We start from the raw sequence: 18,163 nt of genomic DNA, 5'->3' as shown, positions 1-18,163 counted from the left end.
GGATGCTATGTACAGTGCATTTAGGAGCCTGTGTGTCTTCTGGTCAGTTTTGCAGTGAACCTAAAACTGCTCTATCCAAAATCAAAACTATTTTCTAAAAGATTGCATGGAGATCATGAGTTATTGATGGAGATTATAAAGGCAGGAGGCAGGGAGCCAACATGTTGACCCTCACAAGTCACCTTGGCTGCTCCTATAACTCTTCTGGTTCACTGTGTGGCTTCCTTTCCTGGACTTACAGTGTCTGTCAACAGAAGCTTCCTGTTTTTGTGAACACTGCTAATACCTAGGAGTAGAGGGAGATTTAGCCAGACTGGTTTCTGGGATTCAAGATGGTAACTCTCTGGCTTTATCTGGGTCCTGCAGTAGAACATTGTATGGGGATTTATAATGATAGCCCCTCACTAAAAACTTTACAGGGGTAGATACACAGTGACCTGACCAAGACTGTACCCTGAGCACCAGGAGACCAGAGGCACCAGGAAAGAGGGACAGGGGAAGGGTTTTAAGAATGAATTTTCCATTTCCCAAATGATCCAAACAATCAAAAAAGGCATGAGATGATTATCAAGACAACAATTAGAGTTCCTTGACCCTTTACAAGTTTCCTAGGGCTGCTGCACCAAAGTACCAAACTGGTTGGCTGAGAGCAACTGAAATTTATTCTCAGGTCTAGAAGCCAGAAATCTGCAATTCAGGTGCCAGCTGAGCAATGTTTGCTGTGAAACCTGTTGGGGGAATCTTCCTTGCCTCTTCGAGATCCTGATGTTTTGCTGGCAGTTCCTGGTGTTCCTTGTCTTCTAGACATAGCATTTCAGTTTCTGTCTCTGTGGTCACATGGTTCTCTCTCCTTTTGTGTTTCTATGTTCCTTCTATTCTTCTCATAGGGTCACTAGTGACATGGAATTGAGGACCCACCTTTCTTCAGTATGACCTCATCTTAATTTAATTATATCTGCAATGATCCTACTTCAAATGAGGCCACATGCAGAAGTGCTCTCTCTGGTTGGGACTTCAATATACCGTTCTGGGGTACATAAATTCAACTGTAACATCCTTCCTGAATTTTTGTTGAATTTCATCTGCTTTTTCTTTTGAATTACACGTGGCAGGGGAGGCAGTAGTGAAGAACACACTATTTAGTGCTTTGGGCTTGTTATGGCTTAGAATTGTCCCTCAAAGGTCCATGTGTTAGAGGTTTGGTTGCCAGTCAATGACACTAATGGAAGGTGGTGGAACCTTTAAGAGTTGGGCCTTGTGGACCAGGGGGCATGGCCTTGAAGGCACACAAGGGCCCTCTGCCCTTTCCATCCCCCCCTTTTACTTCTAAGCAGCCATGACATGAGGGTTTTGCTTCACTACCTGCTCCCTGCCATGACATGCTTTTCATCACAAGCAATGGGCCAATTAACTATGGAGTAAAACCATGAGCCAAAACAATCCTTCCTTGTTTTAAACTGATTATCTCAAGTATTTTGTCACAGCCATGGAAAATTGACAGATATTTTTTCAAGGTCTTGATTCACCCTGGAACTTCACAGACAATATAACATGACAATTCTTGAGGGACTTTGAGCATCCTTGACACACTGGTTTTACTCCCTCCTTACAGATGATCACCCAGCATTCTCTTTCTCTGTGGGAGGAGGAATCCTCCATCTGTTCAAAGCTGAGAACACAGCCTTCTCCAATGACAGGAGGTTGGGATTTTGCTCTCTCAGTTATTCCCTCAAGAAGATTCAAACTTTTTCTTTCCATGAATTATTACCAAACTCACAAGTACAAATCAGGTATTCTTACTTTAATGTAAATATATTTTATGCATTCATATTTGAAACATTTCTCTTCATTGTGTCATGAGGAAAAAAGGTCATTTTGTTTTAGAGTAATTTAAAAGTGTGACATTGGGATCTATGCAGCTGCAGATTTGGCCTAAGTCATGAACTTTTCTAGGGAGTCAAATATTAATATGTATAACCATGAAAATTTCACTTTCTCATTGTTTCTAGCAATACTCACTGACTTCTGTGTGTCAGGCAGAGTTCTAGGTGCTAGTGCATTCTGGAGTGACTGATCATCATTGGTTTAAAGCAGGGAACTTGCTTGAAACTGTACTCTAGGGAACACTATCCCAACCTCTACCATTTAATTTTTAATTATTCTAGTGGAGGAATGATATGTCATTTGGGGCAAGAGGGTCTTCAGCCCTGCAAGCCATGCCACACTCATCTGCCTATTAGGACAGGCAATGCTATAAGTCAGAATGGACCAAATTAAAAATCTTAAAATGACCTTTGGAAATTGCAGTTTTTCTGAAAAATCATGCATGTATCAAATTAATTCTTTACTTTCATGTCATGTATTAGGATTCATAACAGACTGCAAGGGTTACTGGTTGGTTTTGCCTGACAACTAGATGAAGAGCAGGTTACTAGTCTCATTCCTATAGAACACAAAAGAAACAGTTCCATGTCCTGTGGTGCTGGGAATGGTAGAGTATTTGCTTCTGGGTTCCATTCCCAGCAGCACTCCCCTACCCCCAAGAAATCTGTTCAAATATTTTTCAATTTGTGATACTGTGATTGCTTATGCAAAGCAAATCTTTCTCTTATAACTGTAAACTTTTTCCAAGTCACCTTGGGGGCAATGACCGATTTTTACAGATCAGGTTTGTGATAAAACAGACACGCACTATGCCTTACCAAATGCAGTTCTAAACACAGCTGAAATTTGATGGGGAGTGTGATCATTCTCTCCATGTGTGTCAGCTCCTATCATATTTAGAACCCTCCGTTCAGAAGTGTTCAAATTCATGGTAAGGTATTTGCTAAACAAATCCCAGGAAAGGAATGATGAAAGGCATCAGCACAAATCCTTTCACATACAAATGGCAAAACATGGAACTGATTCCTTAATTCCTACACTTTCAGAATTTCAATCTCTTCACCAGTTTGAGTGTTGATTCATTTGCTTCCCGAAAGGCACATGCCATTTATTACTTAAAATTTTAAAAATTAAACGGATTAAAAACTTCGGAGCTTTGAGAGTCAGCAATGGAGTTAAGATAACTCATTTCCTGTGATTCCGTGGAAAGTGCAATACAGAGGAGACATGGAAAGACCAAGCAGTCCGCCGGGGCTTCCTCCCCTAAGCGGTGTTTATGCAGCAAAGTGGGTCTAGACAAGAACCTAGAGTTGGCACCGCGTGACGCAGGAGGCCTGGCTTCAGGACATTTGTGGAACCCTGCAAGACTGTGAGTTTAGCACAGGGATTCAAGAGACTATGCAGGAGAGAGAGAGAGAGAGAGAGAGAGAGAGAGAGAGAGAGAGAGAGAGAGAGAGAGAGAGAGAGAGAGACAGTGTTTGGGGTCTGTGCAGAATGAAAGTACTGAAAGGAGTGAAAAGAGAGCGGATGGAAGAAACATAAAAGCCTAAATAACCGACAGAAAGAATAGGAAAGCGAAATCTGGCGACCAAGAGGAAGCAGGAAAAGAGCAGAAAGGGTGGATAAAAGGCCAGAAGTCTTCAGAGCGGCCCGCAGCGGTAGGAATGCAGACCTCTGGCCGGCAGGGGGCGCGCGCTCCTCCCCACGGCCCCTCCCCTCCGCGCATGCTCTTCCTGCCCCTCCTCTTCAGAGACGCAGTTGCGGTTACTGCCCTTCAGCCGCTTCCCTTCCTCCTCTACTGGCGGTGGCCCGCGGCTGGGGCTGCTGGGGCGGTGAGCTTGGGGCGGCTGGGGCGGTAAGCGTGGCGCGGCTTCTTTCTGCTCTCCAGGAGGCGGAGGGAGCTGGACGCGGGGATCAGCCGGCCGCGCTGCAGCATCGCGGAGGCCGCAGGACGCCCGGCCGACATCATGGGCGGACGCCCACCTTGGGCGAGGCCCCGCGAGCGGCGGAGGCCAAGGAAGCTCTGGGGCTCGCGGCTCGCGGCGCGCGGCCGGGGTCAGCGCGGGTGGGCAGTCGGCCAAGCACCAGCCGTTTGCTTGCTTGGATCCGGAGCGGTGGCGGCGGTAGCGCTTAGTCGCGGGCCCCTGGCGTTGTAGATGGCCAGGCGCGTCGGAGGAAGCAGCCCCCCAGGCCGGCGGACTTCAAACTACAGGTCATCATCATGGGCTCCCACGGGGTGGGAAGACCAGCCTGAGGAGTCCTTTCACTGAGGACACCTTCTGGAGGCCTGCAAGTCCACCGTGGTTAAGGCATACTTAAACAAGCTCCACAGTGCAGTATTCCTTGCCTATTTTTTGTCAAATAGCTCGTAGTGTGTGCTTACTTTATTCATTAACTTACTGTATTACTCTTATGAGACTGGTGTTGATTTTAGGCTTGAAGAAGTTGTACTGGATTAAGACTCTTACAACTCAATCATTTGTCCTTTGAACCCTCTTGCATTTTTTCACACATGAGCTTTTGAGGGACACCTCATATCCAAACCATAACAGTGTCCAAAAGAGTTTCATATGTTTTAGTAATACACCTAGAAACAAACTACAAAACGAATTATGTAGAGAGAAACAGGAAAATATGCACAGTAAATGTTGGTATCCTTTTTATTTTAGTCTAAAAGGAGTATTTTGCAGAAGGGTGTAAATGAAATGTAAACATCATCATTTGGTCTAGAGGAAAGGGTGCTCATGGGGACAGCAGGAAGACTATGCCTAATTTTAGTATAAAAAGAGTTATAAAAACTATGAAGGGGTAAAGTCAATCTAGAAGATATATGGCAAGTACCTGCGAACCAGAGTAAGCCAGGTAAAGGACACTGATTAGTGCAGCAGGAAAACCTATGCCAGCCAAAGAAGGGATTTGGCATCATATAGGAGCCATTCAAATTTATTAACAGAAACGCTACTTAATGTCATCATTTAAGTCATCACTTTGGCCACCCCTTCTAAAAAGGTATCTTCTGTTGTACCTCTAATGTCAATTTTCTCTTCTTTTACTGTCATCAACTAAAATTCCAGTGGACTGGAGAACTTTGCCAACCCTGTAATTCTGCCAAAATCCTTCACCTGAAAGCTATCCTTAGAAAATGCTCTTTTAACAGGCTACCAGTTCTATTTTTGAATCTAGGCTAAATAAAATATTCCCAAGTTTTCACCATTATGGAACAATTCTTAGTGTGTTAACTTCTCATTCATTAGTTGATTTGATTGTTTCTTTTAAATGGTAATTTTCTTGGGGTATTCTTAGAATTTGAGAAAAATGAGCAGATCACATCCCAAGTGAGCTGGCCATCTCAATTTCATTTTTCTTTGCAGCTGAAACCAAAAATTATTCATAAAAATTCTACAGTTCTAACATAAGTAACCTCAGGGGAGAGCAAATGCATCTATCAAATAAGCAAGGTTAAGGATTATTAATGCAGAAGCCACTGTTTTCATTGTCACCATTATAGCTTCATTTGGCAAAACACAGTGGCAGATCTTATCTTTTACATTTCACTTCTGCAAAAATGAAAATATACTAAATGCGAAATTATGAATGTAAGTGTTATGGCAGTATCACATTGGAAAAATCACATAAAGTTTTTTTCTGTTAGCTCTTTTTTAAAAATTTTTATTGTAAAGCAAATGGGATACATGTTGTTTCTCTGTTTGTACATGGAGTAAAGGCATACCATTTGTGTTTTGTAATTAAAACTTACGCAGTAACCGCTGAAGGGATGTCCAATTCTCTCACTGTTGAATAACTGATTTTATAATGCTTATTATACATTATTGCCAGGAGCAACAGTAGTAGTAATGGATCAACAATTTAGGGCCACTTTTATGTATGTATCAAGAGCTTTAAAATTAATGTATAAATCTCAGGTTTGCGTTTTTTCACATTCACATTGCACCTCCAATATCTCCAGTTCTCATGAAGTAAACTGCAGACTGAAGAACATGACAGTGTAGCCCAGTGCCTGACTTTTCTGCAACTGGACCATCCTGGGGCCACTCTCCTTTCCTTTGTCCTTCTGCTACTTGCTGTGACCCCACCACCCCCTCCCTCCCTCAGCTCCCAACCTGTCCATCAATAGTCCCATCAGATCATTTCAGGACTGACATGCACAGAGGCGACCCCCTGTTCTGGGATTGTTCAGCTCCTTCACCATCCTAGTCCTGGGTCCTCCTCATTCTGTCCTAAGATCTTTTGCCTATATATTTACATATAAAGCACTAGGGACAACAGGAGTCCTCCTGGATTTCAGAACTGTCCCCCAAGAGCAGCTTCAGTTTTTCCCACTCAGATTCAGAGGGAAATCTTGCTAGTTTCCAGACCAAACTACAGAAATGTGAACATTTAGAAACTAGAGAGGGGTATCTGTGGCCAGGGTTAAGATAATCAAAGAGATTAGTGTGGAAGCTTGGGTACAGTCTATGAAAGTTGTCAGAAATCATATAACCCAATGGTTCCTGCCAGGTCATCAGAATCACCATGAACCATTCTGTGTTTTTAAATGAAATTCCCAGGTCCTTGCTTAGTTCTGTTGACTCATATTTTTTGATAGTAGAATAGAGATAATTTTTCTGAGTTTTTTAATTATTGCATGTGTTACAGACTACAGTGTAACAAGGGAAGAGAATATGCCTCTTGGATATACAGGACATAGAGTATCACAGAATCTGAGTTTCATTAAGGACTATAATGTCATCTAATCTAATCTCTTATCTCTGGCCCAATCTGCCTCCCTGTTACAACTTCCTTGATGGGTGGTTGTCTAGCCTCTTCTAGAAAATGCCCATGTATGGTGTCCTGTTAGATAGTTCTTATTATTTCAACCCTTGTGATGAGTTGAAATATGCTGCCTTAAGCCACCCACTGGTTCTAGGCAGTATTCTCATATTGCATTCTTGATGCCTTACCAGTCCATAGTAGAGCTGGAAATAGTACTTAGGTTTTCTGAATATATTCTATGGATTCAGTGTTTGGGGCTTACAGTGCCCCTACACTTTTTCCCCCTATACCATGTGTAAGTGTACATTTTTAAAACACAGTGTTAGTACCATTACCTTAAAATAGAAAAAAAAATAGGAATATAAATGTATTTTAGCTAGTCTGAATAGTCTTCTAAGAAAAATCTTTAATATACTGCTATTCTTTAGTAACATTGTCTTTAGAGACAACCTAACATTTTTAGTCATGCTTTTCCCAGAAACAATATCATTATTTCAAATGTTAAATCATAGTTGAAACCAAATCAAACCTTTTCTGTGTTTTTGAAGATAATCTTTTTAAATCAAAGATAATTTAGCAACAGCACAAAACATTCAGAAATGAGAAAAAGGGAAAATCCTACTCCTAATTCTTCTACTTTTAAAAAACTACCCTTCATTTTGGTATGCGGCTATAGATTTTCTCATCTTTTAAATAAATATATTGTTGAGATACACATACAGTTTTGAATCCTACCTTTTCTACTTACTTTATATCATAAGCATTTTTCCAAGTTATTGTAGTCATCAGAACCATTGTTTATAATTGCATTATATTTTTTCACAAAGCTTAGTGATGAAGAGAATAGACTGCAGGCAGACTCCCTGGGCTTGTATCCCAGCTCTGCCATTTATTGGCTCTGTGATCCTGAACAAGTTATTTGACTTGTTTGTGTCTTGGTTTTTCCATTCTATTAAATGAAGATAATATGATTTATCTCATAGGGTTATAAGAAGTATATTTACAGGTCTTGTTGTGCCTGACATATAGTAAATTCTGTACATGTTATTTAAAAAATTGCTGTTTCACCTTTATAATCGAGTGCACATATCAAAAATTACTTAAGTATATCTGTTTGGACTTTAGGTTGCTTCTGTTTCTTGTCCCTGTAAAACTTTGATGTAAGTGACAAAGTGTACCTTCTAAGATATACTTCAGAATTATTTTCATAGGTTATTTTACTCAAGTTTTTAAAACTTTTTAATTGGTTTGTGCTCCTCTTGAAGGTACTTGTACTGCATCTACACCTTTTGTATTGCTGGGAAACGTTTTGGATTGTCTTCCTTTGGATCAATGTGACACAGTATTCACTTATGGAAAATAATGTTGCTACACGGAAATTAGTAATTGTGTTAGTTTCTTTTCCTGCTAACATTGTCTTTGAATAGATCCTGAGTTCTGAGATTAATTTTGTTTATTTGATTATATTTCTAATATTGCTGATTGCCAAAATGTTTGTCCCCATGAAAGAATTTTATACTGTGCTGTCTTGGGAGAGCCAAATAAGAATCATGTGGAGAAAAATTTGAGTGCAAAGCTTGATTGAGTAGTAAAAAGTAACCTGAAGATACATACTTTCAGGTGTTTATAGCAGATACTCAGTGTTGTGTTATGTTATATTCCTGAACATATTTTTACTTTTTTGAAAATGTTATTAGGTTGACAAAAGTGAAAGCACAGTACATTCTCAGTGCCCAATAATATTTAATATTTTACTTCCTGTGACTTATTATTGAAGGGGGTGTGACAGCTTCTGAAGAATATTAATAATTTCTGTTAAATTCCATAGTACATTCTGTTCTGCTGGGAAGAATTATTGTGGACGTGCAATGGTAAGTAATTCAGTGAAAAAATGATTATTTTTAAAAATGTATATGTGGCCACAAGAATAGGTGGGTGAATTACATACCAGTGATAACATGAGTTTTTTTGTTGTTGTTGTTTTTGCTGTTTTGCATTATAATTATATATAATAGTAGAATTTGTTGTTGCATATTCTTAATTTGGTTAGTTTTGTTCCCAGTTCCCCTTCAGTAATCACGTTTTAAAGATAGACATTACTATCCTCATTTTTAGGAAACAGTCTGATTTATTAAAACTGATCATTAATGTTAAGCTCTGTTCTAAGTGCAAACTATGAAAGTCAGAAAAATGTAAATTTATCCATACTGAATTTGATTTTTTGCAGATAGTAATTGTTGTGAGAATGGTTTCTTCCTCCATTTTGAGAACCATTTCTTTAGGAAAACACTCAAACTGGTTAAGAAAGTTAGATATTGTTGTAAGACATTCTGAGTAACATTCAGTTCTCTGTATTGTTAGATCTTTTAAGAGATAATATAAATCTCAGAGTACAGTCTTCTGTGGACCAATTCAACTCTTTTTGACCAGGCTTTTTCTTCTATCTGAAAAATCAGGTAAGTTTTCATACAGTAAATAACTTCTTTGAAGAAAATTTTCTAGTTTTTACTGGATTGAATTCTGCAATAATAATAATAAAAGTGGTTTTAAAACATTGAAAAATAGTATAAAAAATTGTTACTGTGTTTTATTTTACTTGTAAACAGTTATACCAGTCCTAATGGGTAAGTTATCCTGAAACCATGCTATTGATTCTTTATTTTCAAAGATTATTGATAATAATGTGCAGTTGAATCACACTGAAATATGTAGATATGTACCATTGTGTCTGTATTTCTTTCTTTTTTTTTGTATAAGGGAACTTCAGGATGCTACATCCTCAGTCCTTTTTTTAACTTGGAGACAGGGTCTAGCTAAGTTACCAAAGCTGGCTTCAAACTTGTGATCCTCCTTCTCAGTCTCCAGAATTCTTGGAATTATAGGCATGTACTACCACTCCTGGCTCTCCTTTATTTTTGTATAATAGTTCTAGTCAATTTTGTATTCTAGATTAGCACTAGATGTAAGATTTCATCCCATGGGAAATAATCTTTTTCTCCTGTCTTCCATTGTTCTATAGACAAATCCAGATATCTAGTTTTTTTTTTTTTTTTTGATGGCAATTTAGGTTTTTTTCTCTGTCCTTAAGATTTTCTTTTTCTTTGGTTTTCTTTAGTTTTACTATGATGTATCTATGTCTGAGTTTCTTCTTTATCCTGCATGGGAATTTTTGGGCACCTTAAATCTGTAGATTAGTTGTCTTTTATCCAATTTATGAAAATATTAGCCAATGTTGCTTCAGATGTTGTGTATGCCTCTTGTTCTATGTCTCTTTTTGGATTTTCAGTTAAATATACATTATACTCTCTCACCAAATTCCCTGTGAACCCTAGAGGAATCTTGAAGATGTGAATTTCAGATACCCTGTTATGGTAGTACATGCCTATAGTCCCAGACTGAGATGGGAGGATTACTTGGGCTCAAAAGTTCAGGACTAGCCTGTGTGCCACAGTGAGACATTGTATCCAAAAAAAAATTTTTTTTACAAAGTATTTACGTGAAAATCATAATACTTTTATGTAATTATGGATCTTTTATGTAATTATGGATTTAGCATTTTATATGCTTTGCTTATTTGACAAATTATATTCTTACGCAGTCTAGTTGTCAGTGGATTTGTTCTGAAAATCTTTTTAATAGGTGTTAACTTGCAGAGTCAGTTTAATCTGGAAAATGTCACTGTTTTCAATACTGAGGTACAAGAAAGCACCCAGGATCAGAAGTTGGGACTGCTATAAAACCTCACAGAACATCTCTATAAGTTTGTTGTTGAAATAATTTACATGAATGAGGCTCTTTAGTCCTTAAAAATTTAAAAACCTTATTTCTAATTCATAGAAATAATGTTTTTATGTAAAAAAAAGTTCAAACTATTTAAAATAGAAAGTATAGCTAATCTGTAATTTAAGGTAGATTATGGAATACGTGTTTTTCTATTGGAGGGAATTTATACAATAGTTATACTTAATAGTAGTAATGTAGATTATGGAGTAGCTATACTTTCTGTAGTAAATATTTTTTGAATTATTTTACACAGAATACATATTATTTCTCTAACCATTTATAATGTTCTCCTAACCTTATAGGACTTTGCATATATTTACAAACTCATATTGTTTTTTCCCAAATTAGATTATATAATACATACTGTTCTTAAATTCATTTTCTTCATTTGATGTGTTTCTGCTTCAGTACATTTAAATGGTTCATGATAAGTCTTTAAAAGAATATGTCACAATCCCACATGATTAGACATTTAGGTAATCTCAAATACTATAAAAAACTATTAACAGAAATGCAATGGGTAGTATTGTATATATCATTCCTAAATTATGCCGGTGTTTCCTCAGGTAAGTAAAATTGCTGGGTCAAAATATATACACATTTCAAATTTTTGTAGCTATTAACCAGTTACTCTTCAAAATGACTATACCGATTTTATACTGCCATCAGTGGCAGGTGGAGAATGCCTTCCCATTTTTCCAGCCACACAAAAACTGGGAATTTCCAATTTTTCAAAACTTTGCTGACTTGATATAAATATCTGAAAAAATGTCTTATTTGTATTAGTTTACATTTATTTGATTATTATTAGAGTTGAACTTACTGCATGTTGATTAAAATTTATTTTTCTTCTAAGAATTACTTCTTCATTCAAATTGCCCTTTTCACTATTGTATTGTTTTTGTCATTGCATGTATTTTCAAAACTTTTAGCCATGAACCATTTTTTTTCAGAGAATTTGTTGTCCTGTTGAGAAAAAAACTGGTTTAAATCTTTTCACTGTATCATTATGCCTGTGTTATGTCAGTATCATAGTGCTCCTTAGTTTTTGGATTCCTGTCATAGAATTTCCATCATCTTAACGATTATATGTCCGGATGTTACTGTAACCAGAATTCTCTAATAATGGTTGTCTGTCAGTATGTGCATGACCTATTCTAGCATTTATCTTCTGCCCATTAACTACAACATGACAGGTTGTCTGTTTTTTAAAATTTAGCACATTGAGGATAGAGATGAGGGGATGGATATAGAAGAATGTGAAATGGGAGATGATGAAGCTCCAACAACATGGTGAGTTATTAAGCTCAAGATTTCTTGATTTGCAGAAGATAATCCCTTAATGATTTACCAGATACTGGAGTGAGGATATAAGCAAGGAGGAAGGATATTATGCTTACAGATTTGTTTTATGTTTAACTTTCATATGTATGGCTTAAATCCTAAATCAGTAATGGGCTATGTCAATGAGTTTTGGAATTGTGCACATAGTCCATCATTTAAATAGCCTACTTTATGCATATTCCCAGCATTTGAAAAGCCAACCAACCTTTGGAGCTTCTCCCCTTCCATTAAACTTGAAGACCTGGTACCTGTGCGTATTACACTGACATTTAATGAAATGGAAGAGACTAACCTCTTCTCTTCCCTTCTATCTTTTATTACCATGTCTTTTCTTATCCTCTACATCCTTGAACCTTCCCAAATAACGTCTTCTCTGTGCTAGTTAGAAGCAGTGAGGAAGAGAAAAAAGAAAGTAAGAAGAAAACCACTTTCACTAGCACTTACTAGCACTGAGGCAATGAAAGTTATCAGTAGTTCTTAATTGAAAGAATTTACATTACTGTCACCCAGATGATGAAGAGGGAATTGCTGTATTTGCACAGGAAGATGTTTTCCTGGCAAGCCAAATTTCAAACACCCATTAGCAACATGTAGAAGTAGTGTAGTTCCAGGCTTAACTGAAATACTTCCCAACTTCCTTGGGCAAGTTACTTCACCTCCCTATAACCCAATTTCAGTATCTTTAAAATATAGTAATGCCACCTAACCACTATAGTTATTGAAAGGATTAAGTAAGCTGATGATCAGAAAAGGCATGCTAAGGCACTTGGTTGTTATTATTACTGTAGTTGTTGACATTATATAGAGTGGAAAATATAAAGCACTTAGAACGGTTTCTGTCCAGTGTTTGATAGCTAACTATTAACTACAGATTTTGTTGTTGTTGATGTTTCTTTGGGGAATGTGGGGCACGGGAATTGAACCCAGAGAAGTTCTACTACTGATCTACATCCCCAGCTGTTCTTTGAGACTAGATCTTGCTAAGCTGCCAAGGCTAGCCTCAAAATTGCAGTCGTTCTGCCTCAGTCTCCATCATCATTGGGATTCACATGTACACCACACACCCAGCAGCTATAGTAGTTTTTTTAGAAACCTATTAGTTCATGGATAGGGTGGGCCAATTTTGGTCGACTCTAATATAATAGGTCGCCTGAAGGGTAAACAGGGCCCCAAGACACAGTTAGTTGGATGCTGCCTAGGCCTGTGGAGACAATTCAACTCTATTGTTAAGAGTCATCAATTAGTCCCAACTGCAGAAGAATCCCTTATAGAGTACCCAGCACTCAGCTTCCCACCTGTCTATTGCAGTCATTATATTTTCAATGTAGAAAATGTGTGGGGAATTAATTAATGGGTATATTAGCAAATGGTATTAAGCATTGTGATATACAAAGCAGAGCAATTACTTATGTATCTACAATGTGAGGTGCATTTCACAAATTGACTCAAACAGACATCAATAAAATTTTTTGTGTTAAAATTCCAACATGTAAAGTTCTATAAAATAGCAAAACAGCTTTTTTTTTTTTAAATCCAATTTTATATTTTGGTAAAATAGTTATACCTTTTTGTTCTTTCTTTCCTTTTCTTTTTTTTTTCTTTCTTTTTTTTTAAGGCAGGATTCTCCCTGTGTTGCCCAGGCTACTCCTAGGCTCAAGTGATTCACCTGCCTCAGCTTCCTCAGCAGTTGGAGCTACAGTTGCAGTTGATTGTGCCCAGCTTGAGACATTCAATTTTAGATAGTGACTGTCACTTCTAATTTGTTACTCTTTGCACATATAATAGCGACATATTCTTGCTGTGGATAAGAAAATTCAAAAGTTTCTGTAGAATGGTAAAGGTGAAAGTTAAATTACAGTTGATTGAGGAATAAATGAAAAGTGATGACGTAGCATAGAGTGTAGACAACTCTTTCAAGAATTTTTTTTCCATGAAGGAAAGAGGAAAAGCCTCTAATAGGGATATTACCATAAAGGAGGTTTCTTTCAAATTTGTCTAATGGTTATTTTATACCATTGTGTAGTTTGAGCCTCTGACCTCCCCTTTATTATAATTGAGTCACTGCCCAATCTACTGTGAAAACAATGAACTATTTCACCTCATGCTGATCCACATAATTAAGTAATTATATAAATAACACACTAGTAAATATGGAAACCTGGCAAGTTTGCAGTTTCCACAATAAATTGAATTAGATGATGATTTGGATCATTTTCTTCTATCAGCTAGATTTCATCAATATTGAAATTTGTTTTTCAGTTCACCAAAGGATGATTAGGCAGTCAGATGACTAACTGACTAAATGTTCCCCATATATATATTCTGAGTCATTTGTAAATATTACACAGCAACAGATTCTATCCAAAGAATCTCTTTGGGGGAAATAGGGAAACATTTTAATGTTTTCTGCCTAACATTGTCATTTCTGTTTTATAAAATCATAGTACAGTTGGAAACCTTGGGAGATAATCTCCCTCCAGGCAAAATAACACCATTTTGTGCTCTTTTATGAAGTTCTATATGTACAGATCCAGCATTTCCCCCTTTGCAGCACAGCATAATATTTCACCACCTTTATAATGAGGAATTTTTCCCTTGTTTATACTAAAAATTGTTTTTGCAGCACAGTATAAACATTGAAATAGGTAGTTTAATAACTGTATTAATACTATGCAATACAAATGTTTGAAATTTAAGAGTTCACACATCCTATTGCTGACAGCATGGCAACTTAATTAAGTTTTCAGATATTGAACTGCTTTCCTAAGCAGCATCTTAAGTGCACAAAGATTTCAGTGTTCTCATGAAACAACTGTTGACAGGTATCTTTATAGAGAAAATATGGAGGTGGATGTGTTTTCACAAAGAAATCATTTATAATTTTAAGTAAGGATCTATCAAAAATATATCTCATACCATTTATAAATTTAAAGTTGTGATTAATTTAGTCATATTCCAAAGATATATTTTGACACTCTTCATCTTAAATATAGTCTCATAGAAAACCTAAGGTTTGTTATTATCTATCTTCGTGGTTGGAAGACTGCCTATATTTTTCTGTATCCTCCTTTAATTTGTATGTCTTGATGAGATGCCCATAGATACATCTGACTGCAGTGTGTTGACTATAGACAAACTCATCACAGAACATTCTCTTTTGAGTTGAAAGGTGAAGGCCATATACAGTAGGGTATGAGTGATGTTTCATGTGATCCTCCCAATTTAATCAGTACCATGGAGTGAATGCAAAATCTTGTTAACTATTCTTAGATTCTCCCCAAATTTTAAAATTTAAATTCACATTTTTATAGCTGGATTCTTTTAATGACCATTTGATCTAACTTTTTCTTAGTAATTAGTATGTGTTTTCTTTAACTTTTATGTACATTACGGCTACCTTATAGTAACTGGTTGGGTAGAAACTTTTTATTTTAATTTTGGAAGATTTTATGAATGATCAACTCTAAAGTGACAGGGTCTACTTAAAAATCAAAGTGTGTCTTAATAGTAAATTAGATCTTTTGTATCATGAGGTATATTCATTCTAATTATAATGACAATTTAAACTGTATACATTAATGTTTTGTAATAGAATATTTTCCATATTATGATGTCACCTGTGTCTCTCCTTGACAGTGTAACACTGGTACTTTTCTCTTACTCAATTTCAAAATTATTTGAATGTCTACTATTTGTTACGCATAGACTAATATGTAAGAATTCCAAGTACAGATTCATGAATATATTAAGTTTTGAAGATTTTGAGTTTTTTGTTTGCTTGTTTGTTGTTTTTGATCAGCAGAGGGCAGGGATTCTATCTTTAATTTGTTCTTTTCTTGCTATAATTTGGCTAACAGCAGTGTACCCAGAAGTCAGAAGAAACACATGCGAACACATGCTATATTCTTTTCAAAAAAGTATTAGAGATGTCATATTACAAACCTTACAATGAAAACAAGCTACTCTTTCCATGTTATATTTACTTCAAGGTGAATTTTTTATGAAAAAAAAAATCCTTTGCTCTGTTTAGTATTGTATTTAACTCTATTTTGTACTGAATGGCAAATATGCTTTTTTGGAAGACTTGAGGAAACTGTGAAGGATTTCTGTTATTCTGATAAAATTCCTACCCATATCCAGAAACCTGAATGTTTCCTTTTTTATCACTAGTCTCTTGGAGAAGTTTCTCCAGAGTTTTCCTTTTCACAGTTTTGTTCCGAGAACATCATTTCTAGGCTGTAATGCTACAGAATGAAAGTGTTGGAAATGGGGATATAGCTCAGTTGGTAAAGTGCCCTGGGTTAAATCCCCAGCACCACAAAAAAAAAAAAAAACCAGAATGAAAGTGTAGTGATAAAAGAACTGAAAAGAATGTCAAGATGTAAAGTGAATTAAGATTTCTTTTAATTACTTGTATTAAATGCCCAAGAAAACAAATTATATAGTAAGTCCACTCCTATATGATAATATGCTATTATTTATGCTATAAATTTAGAAATAGGAATGTGTACATGCAGTATTTAGAATTTTATAGAGAAAATTTTTTTCTTGTCTTAAAATGGTCTACATACTGTACATTAGAAGTATATTAAGACCCCCCAAGAGGTCCCTAAAAAAAGGAATCCTAAAAAACTATATGCTGTGCACATTTATTTGACCCAAACCTGTTTTTCAAAAAATACTGAGATCATGCCAAACAGTTGGTAAACACCAGCTCAGTTAATTCCAAAAGATCCCCCTGCATGCAACTGAAATCCCACTTTGGATATGTGATGTGTTCAATGCATTATTTACTCTTCCATGCATAGCTCCATACATCAGGAGACCCTAAATGTATTACCAACAGATGTTGTCTTTTAAGTATAGGATTGAAATTTCTGACTTTATTTTGCCAAATTTAGTGCCACTCTCTTACAGTACATATTTATTGATATTTCAAGGCAGAAATTAGCAAATTTTATGTCAGAGTTCAGATAATAAATATTTTGGACTGTGGATGTTTGAAGCCTTGGGTTCAACACCCAGCATAAGTAAGTAAGTATGTATGTAAATAAATAAATAAATAAATATGAATTTGTATTTATTTTGGCCTTTGTGGACTATATGTCAAAACTACTGAGCTCTGCCTCACTACACAAAGCAGTCATCAGCAACACCTAAATAATTGATTCTGAACATGTTTTAAAATTTTTTCCTCCAGACTGGTGATTGAGCCCAGGGTCACTCTACACACAGCTACATCCACAGCCCTCTTTGTTTTTATTTCAAGACAGAGTCTTGCTAACTAATCTAAAACTTTAGATCCTTTGGCCCCAACTTTCTAAGTCACTGAGACTTACAGGCATTTATTACTGCAGGTGGCTCAATAAAACTTTATTTGTAAAAGCAAGAGATGTGCCCACTGACTCATTTTAAAGTAATTTGTAATACAATCAAGCATTTTGGTTGGACCAAAAGCAATAGTCGCAAATAAACACTTTATGAAGAGGAACTTAGGGACTAAAGAGGAACGTAGACACTACATAAAGATCCTTCCTAACATACATTGTACTGTTTAGCCTTGGATTGTGGTTTGAGTTCTTTGTACTTTTTGAATGCCTGACTGACCCCCACAATGATTTTCAAATAACTTTTTGTTCATATCATTTACCATTTTGGATGATGGAAAAGAGACCTGTTTTTCAATAAAATATCATTTTTCTCAAAAGTACAGTGAATGAGATCGTCCTGTAAGTAATACATAACAATGGAGGAGGAGTATGAGTTGAACAACTGTAATCTATGACCAAGCAAACTTATTATGTATATAGACCTTGGAATTGCTCTGAAATTTGTAACAAGTCTTAGAAATAACATTTTTCCATGTGCAAAGTATATCCATGTGCAAAATTGGATAATATGTCAACTCTAGAAAATTGTCTTGGTAATGCATTGGGAACTCTCTATTTTCTGACCAATTTGTTCATCTTAATTAGTAAAACATTAATGGATACATTAATAACATGCAAAAAACTCACTCAGCATTTTTAAACTCAATTACTGCACTTACATAGTTACAAGAAGCAATAGTGTTTGAAGGATGCAGAGGGATATTTCAAAATATTATGCAGCATCTGTTTGGGGTTTAATTGTTTGCAATGGAAGATGATCTATTTTCCTTACTTACTCACTGCCACATTTCTCATAGTGCCCAGGCTGTTCCATGTAAATTCGTAATCTTTCATGTAAGCCTGTCCTTAGTTTCCCAATATTTTTTCTTTGTATCATTTTCCAGTTGTATCATGTTAGAACTGATGTTTTAATTTCCTCTTTTTTTTTCAGTATCTGTAATAAATGTTAACCACTTGCACACAACCGTAGAGGTGTGCAGACAAATCAA

At 36.4% G+C, this 18,163-nt stretch overlaps 1 long non-coding RNA gene across 1 annotated transcript; it reads left to right on the top strand.

Annotated features, from left to right (window-relative positions):
* Window positions 1-3,639: 3,639 nt before the first annotated feature.
* Window positions 3,640-15,859, top strand: LOC124974490 (uncharacterized). The gene is made up of 4 exons (XR_007106782.1): window positions 3,640-8,528; window positions 9,019-9,113; window positions 11,660-11,733; window positions 13,400-15,859. It is a non-coding gene; the product is annotated as an uncharacterized LOC124974490 (long non-coding RNA).
* The last annotated feature ends 2,304 nt before the right edge of the window (window positions 15,860-18,163 follow it).

Source organism: Sciurus carolinensis, unplaced genomic scaffold (assembly GCF_902686445.1).
Source record: "Sciurus carolinensis unplaced genomic scaffold, mSciCar1.2, whole genome shotgun sequence".
NCBI classification, from domain to species: Eukaryota; Metazoa; Chordata; class Mammalia; order Rodentia; family Sciuridae; genus Sciurus; species Sciurus carolinensis.
The sequence above is the reverse complement of the archived record's forward strand: the minus strand, read 5'-3'. Positions and strand labels throughout refer to the sequence as shown.